At 35.5% G+C, this 10,176-nt stretch overlaps 1 protein-coding gene across 1 annotated transcript in view; it reads left to right on the forward strand.

The window, feature by feature from the left end:
• Positions 1 to 215: 215 nt before the first annotated feature.
• The window catches only part of Cdkl5 (cyclin dependent kinase like 5), a 150,803-nt gene continuing 140,842 nt past the window's right edge, over positions 216 to 10,176 (forward strand). Inside the window, exon 1 of the mRNA XM_010643652.2 lies at positions 216 to 315. The gene's annotated coding sequence lies outside the window, so the exon portion shown is untranslated. The remainder of the gene's footprint in view (positions 316 to 10,176) is intronic.

The raw sequence follows: 10,176 nt of genomic DNA on the forward strand, positions 1-10,176 counted from the left end.
AGATTTTTTTTTAGTTACACCATTCTTTCTATTCTCATCATTGCCATGCCAAATATTTAGTGCTTATTGTATTCTAAGCCCTCTGAGGTGCTGGGTATACAAATAATTCAGATTCAATCCCTTGTTCCTAGAATTCTAGTGGAGGAGAGAGAGAAACTTACTTTGATACTTTATTGAGCAGATGGTTCATGACTGTCTTCTCTGTACTGTTACAGGAATGGACATACTGTAGTCACGAGTCCTTTTCCACAAGCTGCTCATCTTTGACGAGAAGGAGCCTAGAAAATACAACTACTGGATTTCCTCTGTTCTAAGGTGCATTTTCCTTCCATGTTTTAGCATTTCTGAAATCTATAAGTCTGAACTCTTGCATCTGTGTTTAATGGAGTTTTTAAAAAGAGCTATTAAGAGTGCTTCCAACAAGTAGAGTAAGAGTGCCTATAGAATCTTATAACTAGGGAAGTATACTTATCCATGGTAAGTATTGTGACAGATGTACAGAATTACACTGTCATATGGTAGCCACTAGCTATATGTGGTTACTTAAATATAAATAAATTAGATATTATGTTTAAGCTCAAATTACTTAAAATTAAAAGATTCAGTTCCTCAGTTTCACTAGCCGCAATTCATGGATCCATGTCTCTATTGGATAATGCAGAAATCAAACATTGCCATGATTTTAGAGTGTTCTGGTAGCAGTAGTCTAGGATATGTTTTCATAGTTGTGCCTGAAGGTTTGAAAAGCTTTAGTTACTTCCTGGCATTATTACTACATGTATTTATTTTTCAAGGGGGCCAGGGAACTTATGTTCAGTTTTACTAGGGCATGGAAGAGTAGATAGTAGATACCCACTCAAAAACACCGTAGTGATAAAGAGTTTGGATATAAAGGAGAAAGCTCCACATTTTCATAACAAGAGATAGCTGGCCTTTTAACCAGATTTTCTTGCATTGAAAATTTAAGAACTTTTACCTAAGTTTGCATCACTTATCAAGTGGGATTTTGTTAGGAGAGTATGGTTTAAAAGGATGCACCACAATTAAAATTTCCAAATTGGATAGTCAGAACTACGTGTAATTTCTCAGGGAAGATAAAGTTGGGCATGATAGATGGAAATACTTACATGAACCATTAACTCCCAAGGATTTATTTCTCATTTAGTGAGTGTAGTTTGCAGTGGAAGGTGGACTAAAGATTTCCTAAATCTTTTTCTTGTTTCCATTTTATTGTGTGGTAAAACATAATTTATCCATTCTCTTATAGTTTCTTGTTTTTGTACAAAAATAATAAAAATATGAATGTGTACAAGTTTTTTGGTGAGCGGATGCTTCCATTTCTCTTAGGTATATTGGGTAAGAGGGAAGTTGCTAGCATAAGTACATAATGCCAATCAGTTTTGTGAAGTAGTTGAACCACTTTCTGTTGCTTTCTTTTTGACGCTGCACAGTGTTAAACTTTGTCATGCATTTTTTACTATCTGAGCATTTATTTCCCTCAAGCCTGTTTAAGTCATTAATCATTATAATGTCACAGACCTTTAGGATCACTAACAAATCTGAAAATCGTACAATAATACAAAATAATATTATTACCTTAAAACAGTATAGAAAATATTGTATTGTGTTCACTCCCTTCATCAGGCAGTCTTGATTGACTTTCAAGGCACCTGTCTTTGTAAATTGTGTTGTGTGCTGCATTCCTGTTGTTCTTTGCTATGGCTACTAGTGTACTTTGTCTGTCATTGATATCACTAGCAAGAGTTGTGCTGGAGATTGAACCCAGGACCTTGAACATGCTAGGTAAGTACTCTATCACTGAGGAAACTCCTGGTCCTTCGGAAAGTTTAATTCAACCTAGTTTAGGATAATAAATATGCAAGTCTGGAGCTTAGTTATTAGTATTTAGAGAGTTCCTTCCAAACCACTTCCATGCCTAAACACCAGTAGCATTGTGTCTCCTGACCTCAAAACCTTGTCTAATGGGGATATAGCACACATAATGATATAAGACAAAGTATAATTGTCACTAGAATTGCAAGTAAAGTGCCTTGGACTGCTTTATCACACCATATCACATGTAACTTGGGTGGCAGAGAGGGGATGGTATCCCTTTTTAAAGCTCCATGGGACAAGGACAGTGTATGGGATTAATGTTGGAAGCATTTTGCTTATGGTTGTGGTGTATGTCAGGTGAAGGGAACTGCTTGATGGAGTCATGAAGCAGGGAAGTTTACTAAGTGGTTTTCAGAATGTGATCCCCAGAGGAGCAGCATCAGTGTCCCCTGGAAACTTGTTAGAAGTGTAAAGTTTGGGGTCCTACTTCAGACCTACTAATCCAGAAATTCTGGGAAATCCCAGAGATCTGAGTTTTAACAAGCCTTCCAGGTGATTGGGATGTGCTAAAATTTGAGAACCCTGGTTGCTTTGCTAGAGAATAGTAAATTTACCTTGGTTGGGGAGTAAGGATTTAAAAAGGGAATGAATGATAAGAACAGAAAGACATAGGCCTACTGCAGAGAACTGGAGTACTGGGGTAAATTAGGAGCAGAGGAACCCTGGGAATTGAAAGGAGCCTGCAGCTGAGTTGCAGCATAACCGATATGGGTTGATCTGGAGGTTGGCTGGCCTAGTGTTAGAAAAGAGAGAACTTGTGGCCTGAGAACCAGCTGAGGTGTTGAACCCAGGGGTTGGGAGAGGGTTGGGAGACAGGGGACTGCAGTAGCCTTGTTGGTGGATGGTAGAGGTACCATATGGTTTGGTTTTTGTTGTTGTTGTTGTTACCGGGGATCAAACTTGGAACCGGCAGGTGGCGAAACCACTGAACTAAATCCCTGACCTGGTTTGAGGAGTGGGATGGAGAAAGAGAATGTTTTCTACAAGATGCCCCTCCTCTCCCACAAGCTTAGTGTACGAAATTTGGGCACTTGAGGAAAGGTGAAAGCAGAATAACCTTAAATGCCATTTTCCAGAGATAAATAAAACACCTTTCTGTTTAAATATTTACAAGTATATGTTTGTTTATTTGAATTCAGGTTTGTATACATAGGATTATACAATTCTGCAACTAAATTTCTTAGACAAATGGTCTTGAATAGATGTCAGTGTTCCATGCATAAAAAAGTGTACCCAGGTCAGTATGTGCTTGGAAATTGGTAGATTTTGTGTTGGGGAAAAGGGAGTGTTTATACAAGCAGCTAATTGGCAAAGATTGCAGTTTCATTTTGCATGATCTTAATAACATCCTGCTGTCTGCATCAGTTTTCCAGAGCCAGTCTAGGGCAAGACAGTCTGAGATACCTGAAATGCCAACTGTTGGTGTGAGTAGAAGAACTCAAATATAGTTAAGAAGGAAAAGATGAAGCATTGTGGCTTTTATTACAATGACAAGGTTATTCTGATGTCTTGTAAGAGCAGTTACTATTGAACATAGAACAGTGTCATCATGTAGGTTAATGATAGCGGAGATTGAACTCCGGTCCTTGTGCTTGCAAGGCAGGCCACTGAACCGCTGAGCTAAATCCCTGGCCCTTAATGCCAACTTTTGGAGTTTTCCTTTTAAATAGGTAGCTGGCTACTAGTGAATTTCTTAAACAAATGAAATGTGGAGGGAGCGAGGTGGGAAAAAAAAGAAATGTGGAATAGTTTGCCTATAACTTAGTTTTGTGAAAGATTTTTGTTCACTGACAGAATATACCATCTATTGTAGAATGATTTTTAAAACATATTATACCAATCTGCTGTATCAGTATATACAGCATTTTGTATTAACAGCATGTTATGACAACGTTTATTTTATCAATACTACATTAACTAATATTCGGTTATTTTTATTGTTGATTTCCCATTTGTCAAATAATCTTAAAATAAATCTCTAGAAGTGGATTTTCTTTTTTTCTGGCAGTACTGGGGATTAATCCTGTGGCTTTCACACTGAGCTACAACCTTGGCTCTTTTAAAATTTTTAATTTTGAGACAGGGTCTCACTAAATTCCCCAGGCTGGGCTTAAACTTGAAATCCTCCTGTCTCAGTTCCCCAAAGTTATGGGATTATAGTCATGTACACCACACCCTGGTGAAATATAATTTCTAAATTAAATGATATTTATATATTTAAAATGTTACCTATTAGCTAGCTTATTCTCCAGAAACCTTTATATTCCTACCACCGGTGAATGTGAATGTGAGTTCATATTTTCCCATACCTGTAAGAGAGGACTTGTCATATCTGTGATCCCAACTACTTGAGAGACTGAGGTAGGAAGATTGAATGTTAGAAGCCAGCCTGGGGAATTTTAGCAAGACTCTGTCTCAAAAAAAATCTGTCTCAAAAAATAAAAAGGACTAAGAATATAGCTTAAAACTTCTTGGGTTCAGTCTCTGGCATCACAAAAACAAGTAAGTACAGAGAGAGAGAACACAGTATTTGTTAGTTACTTTAATCATTACCAATATGATGGTTTGAAATGATTTTTTAAAAAAATTTAAATGACTACTGGTGAATTTGGACAGTTTTTTATAAATTAAAAAATAATTGTATATATCTTGTGCAAAGCCTATTACTATATTTCTTATTTTTTCTTAGGTTGTTTAAATTGTACTGATGTGAAAGATGCTAGTTTATTAAAAATATTTAACCTTTTTCTCTAAATCATTTTGCAAATCCATCACTCATTGACTTTTTAAACTTTATAGTGAAGCATGACAAATGGTAAGATATGTATAAGACATAAGTGAATCCTACACTAATGTAATGACCCAGGTGAAGACATAAACATTGGAAAACTCCAGTGGTATACCAAAGTCTGGGTGTAATGGGTGAGGTCTGCTTCAGGTTCAGACAATAACAGAGTACATTTTCTATGCAGAATTTAAAATCAATAAAATTATTGACTAAAAACTAGTCTGCTTTTCATGATCAACATATGTAGGCCATTTAGAAAATGTCAGGGTGTGTATAGTATCTACTTGGCAGCTTATATGTTTACTGTCTTTTTGACAAATAGTGAGCTCTTAATTTAAATATATTCCAGTTTATCTGTATTTTCCTTTATGGTTGGTGCTTGCTGTATCCACAAAGAGCTGTTCTTCTTTATTATCTTTTAACAGCATTTGGGTCTATAATCCACCTGAAATTAATGTTTATGTGAGTTGGAGGTTGTTTAATTTTGTTTTCTCTAATGGATATCCAAGTGATAGTATTATTTATTTAAAAGATGTGAGCTGCGGTGCCAACTTTGTTGTATAAGAAGCATCCATTTCATGTATGATCTATTTCTGGGCTTTCTGTTCTTTCCTTTTATGTACTTTTCTAGTGTAGTGGTTCATGACTGAGCTTTGTAATATGGTACATCCCAGTAATCTAGACAGCAGTTTTTCTGTTCTTTTTCAAGTGTGTCGGGTTTGCCTTGATCATTTGCCTTTCTGTATATATTTTCCAATCAACCTGTAAATTTACTTTAAGAATCTTGTTATGATTGATTGGGGTTGTATTGAGTCTATAGATCACTTGTATATAATTGACATTTATTTCCAATGTTAAATCTTAACATGAAATACCCCTTCACTTTTTAGGTTTCTTTTAATTTTTAAAAATACTGTTTTTAAAAAAAATAACTTGCTTTCTACATAGAGGTTTCCATTTCTTATTTCTAAAAATTTGATAACTTTGATGTGTAAAATGGTAGTAAAATTTTATTTTTAAATTTTATTGAATTTTTGAATATTACTTTTTGTATCTCAGCTTTGATAAATTCATTTTTTTCTACTAGTTTATTTGTAAGTTATTTTGAATTTTCTGTGTGCGTAATCTGAAAATAATGATAGCTTTTTTTCTTCATTCCCAGCCCTCTTGTTTTTGTTCAGGTTTCTACTTGTTTGCAGTGAAAGGATTTGTCTGAATTACCTAGTCAGCATTATTAGAAGCAGCAACTCTTTCTGCATGAAAAATTAAAACTGCATTCCATTTTCATTTCTGAATCATCTTTGAATATAAACCCAAGTCTGTAGGGGTCTCAAGAACGATGAGGCCCAGTGAATGCTAATAAGATCCTTTGAGATAGTACCATAAATGTTCCTAAAGTCTATATAAACAAACTTTATGAATTTTTTTAATGTTTAAAATTCAGTTTTGATGGTGAGCACCTCTAAGGTGCATTTCAAGGACTTGTATATGAAAACTAATCAGTACTTAAAAAATTCCTTCAAGTAATGAAGCCTCTAGTGAAGCCACAAAGCATCTCTGATGTACTGGTTTTTCTTAGTCATTGTTCTTAACAGTCTCCCATAGGAGGCAGCCCAGGGAACTTTCCACACTTTCAGAAGACTTCAGCTTCCTTGGGTAATGTGATGGTGCCAATAGAGATAGGAACTGCAAGAAACTTCTGGAAGCTGTGTGGGGAGAGAAGTGGCAGATGAGTGTCAGTGTGGGTAAGTGTCAGTGTTTTACAGAGGGAAATTCTGAGTTGACTCGTAAGTTGCTAAGTTGTAGCTGAGAGATCAGAGTATTGTCATAGGTCGTCCTCTGGCAGTGCCATGCATGCTCCTATGGGCCCAAGTTTGTGTGCTGCCATAGTCAAGTCATATGCCATGCAGTCTCAGGAAAGAAGTTGGAACTTTTTTTGGGTCCTTCCCAGTGCTGGGGCCAGTTTAGAGGAAAATCTTATTCATACCCTAACCCAGGGCCTTACGCATACTAGGCAAGCACTTTACTAGAAAGCTACATTCCTAGCTTAGACATTGAAACTTCCAACAGCCCACCACTGCAGAAATGATGCTTTGCTGGGGTGGTGCTGGTCATCCTTATGTGTCCTTTCAATAATAACATAATGGAGATACAGAGATAGGCCAGCAAAAGACAATTCTAATGAGATGAGCTCCATTGACTCTTTTGAGAGTTACAAGAGGGGGCCAGTAAAAACTGACTGCAATTAATACAGTAATTAGTATAGAAGGAAATAATTTTTGTCTTTCACAGCACTTTATACATGATAGGTGTTTGATTAATGCCAGTTTTATATGTGAATCATTATTAAGACTTTAGAAAACATTATAGAAATTATTGCAAGTGCCAGGTGGGTTGGTACATGCCTGTAATCTCAGCTATTCAGAGGGTTAAGGCAGGAGAATTTCAGGTTTGAGCCTCTTCTAGGTGATTTAGTTAGACCCTGTATCAAAATTACCAAAAAAAAAAAAAAAAAAAAAAAAAAAAAAAAAAACCGGGAGATCAATACCACAAGAAACTGGAAACTTCACAACACATGGAAACTGAAAAAACACTCTCCTAAACAATCAATGGATTACAGAGGAAATTCAAGAAGAAATTAGTCAGTTTTTACAAATAAATGAGAATGCCATCATGAGTTTGAGCCCAGGCTGGGCAATTTAGTGACATGGTGAGACTTTTTCTCAAAGTAAAAAATAAAAAGGGCTGGGAATATAGCTCACTGTGAAGGCACTAGATTCATTCTCCAGTACTGGGGGAAGGGGGATTATTGTAAGTGATAATTCAAATGAGCTCAGATTTTCAAAATGGTGTTGGTATCTTTAACCTAGCTGGTTAAATAATTTTATTCCTCTAGATTAAACATTTTAAACATCAAATTTAGAGGAAAAATTTATTCTCATTTTAGGGCACATTACATTTGAATTCAATTTGCAGTTTTCTAGCTTGAAAAAAATAGTTATAGCTGTAATTATAATCAGCAAAAGAATAGGATATGAGACTGATGATTTAAGTTAAAAAATTGACCTTAAGTTAATTCAGACTGTTTTAGATTCTTTTCAGAATGTGTTGATATTTTAAGTAAAATTTTCCTTCAGAGTAAATGCAAACTAAACATATACTCTGTAGTAAACTAAAGGATTCTATAGGAAGCCACATGGAGTAAAATGCTATTTCTTTCTTTCCCAATGGTGTTTTACTGAGTCATTTTATTAGCTGTATGTGCCTTTCTTGAGCTGGGAATTTATGTATGGAGCTGAAGAAATCCTTCCCACCCCAAATATAAATTTTGTACTGTTTTGTGGGTAGGGATCCAGTAGTGGACCTTTAGTAAATGCAAATGCTGGCTTTTACATTTATACTCGTCCATGTTTTTATAGAGTAGCACCATCTTGTAATATGGTTTGTTCTCAGAGGTTTTCTAGATAGAATATTTGAAATATACCTTAGGAATGTTTCTTTCAAATAAAGTATGAAGTTAACTCTTTTGAAAAATGCGAGTTGATTTGTTAGCGCACATATCCCCCAGTCATCCCCTCCCCCACCTCAGTATATAGTCTAGCTCTTTATACATAAGATTCTCATATGTAATAATTTTTCTTAGTCACAAGTAGTGCCTTAGAGATTTGTATGTAATTCTGGTATTTAATTGTGGTTCATACTCATGACAGAATGTCTTTTCAATTTTTGAGTTTTTATGCCCTTTAATGTGGCAGGTTAACTAGAGGATATCTAATGTGACAGTCATGAAAGAAATGGTTGGTAGTTTATAAAAGCATTATGAAAATGTATTGGGCTGTTTTGGTTGTTAAGGCCCAAATAGAGTCTGATGACTCCTTAGAAATGGTGACTTAAAAAAAGAAAAATCAGTGATTCACACCTGCTATGTCTACTTCAGAATTTGAGTTGCTTAGTATATATTTGTTTCTCTTTTGAGGAGAAGATATTCTAGTGACCATTTCATATGTTTCTCATTTTTATGATTTTATAATTAGAATTCATAGGCTAATTTCAGAGAAGGCTTCTTTAAAATTAGAAATTTCTAGTTTTTGTCTTTTAGCAAGTCTTCAAATGATAAGTTAAAGTGACACTTAAAAACTGATATATTAACACATTCTTGTTGAAAATAATTTAGACTTAATACTTTAAGTTAGATTACTTAATATGCATTTTTGTATGCCATATATAGGGAAATGATTAAAGATAAAAGTAATAGAGCAGACCTTCTTAAGGAATTACCTACTGGAAATAAGGCAGAGAACATTTCTTACATCCAGAACTAACTGAAGTGAACTTAGTTCTCTCTGGAAAAATTCAGCTTCGTAGTAACAGGAAAATGGCTTGCAGTGATTAAACCCATTCTGTCAGTGCTGCTGGATTCCAAATTAATTGCTGAATTTTGAGTCTATCAGGATTCAGTCCGGGAAATAGAACTGCTGTGAGTATTATGGGTTAAGGCTTTTGTTCTCATGATCAGCCTACACACAGCTGTGGGAGGAGCTGGAGATGGGATTATATGGAAAAGGAAATTTCAGAAGTCATTAATAGATCCTCCAGAATCCCAGGGTTTACTGGTAATACTTTAAGACAAATATGTACAGCCACCAAAGTGGGGATGCAAAGAGGCTGTGTGTGGAGAGAGGTATTCAGGAACTTGCCTCTGTGGGTCTGCATCCCACAGCCAAGCAACACTTGTTGGTAGGTCAGGCTCCAGTTGGTCAGGTCCAGAGGAAGGGCTGGGCTAAGAGAGTGAAGATGAGCTGGAAACTCCCAGGCACCTCTGCATTTATCTTCATCGTATCTTATCATGAAGACCTTTTAAGAGTTTGGCCATCTCTAAGTTAATGTGACACACAAGAAAGAGAATTCTAGGAAACAGTTCTCAGTCTGACCAAACTCTGAATAGAATAGTGCAATACACTGAACTTCTTATTTTGAGCGTTTCTTTGGGTCTTATAAGTAGATGACAGAAATATAATAATTTGGGCCTTGTGATTTCCATTTTTTGTGGTATTTGCTGTGGAAGTGTTCAGACATTACCATCACTGGACAATTTAAAATCCCACATATTGGATAATTTTCCTAATAACACCATGGCCTTTTCCTAATGTACGTATACTATAATTACTCTGTATTTCATTTATTGATTTTTTTAATTGTTATTAAAGTTTTATAGTGCCAGGAAATGAATTTCATATGTGGTAATATTCTGATTTTGGAGAGGAAAATGGATAAAAGTTTAAATATGAGTAACTCTACACAGTCTTTGTGGATTGGAATTAAATATAACCAAGTGTTTCCTAAGACTTTTGGAATATGAATACTTTAGCAATGATGAATAAAAGGAGATGACCTTTTATAAGAGATTTTGAGGGCTTCAAAGCTCCTCAAAATACAAAGCCTCAGTCCAGGGATTTAGCTCAGTGGTTCCGTCGCCTGCTTCGCAAGAGTAA

Source organism: Fukomys damarensis, unplaced genomic scaffold, assembly GCF_012274545.1.
Source record: "Fukomys damarensis isolate Sample0158 unplaced genomic scaffold, DMR_v1.0_HiC HiC_scaffold_39, whole genome shotgun sequence".
Lineage (NCBI taxonomy): Eukaryota > Metazoa > Chordata > Mammalia > Rodentia > Bathyergidae > Fukomys > Fukomys damarensis.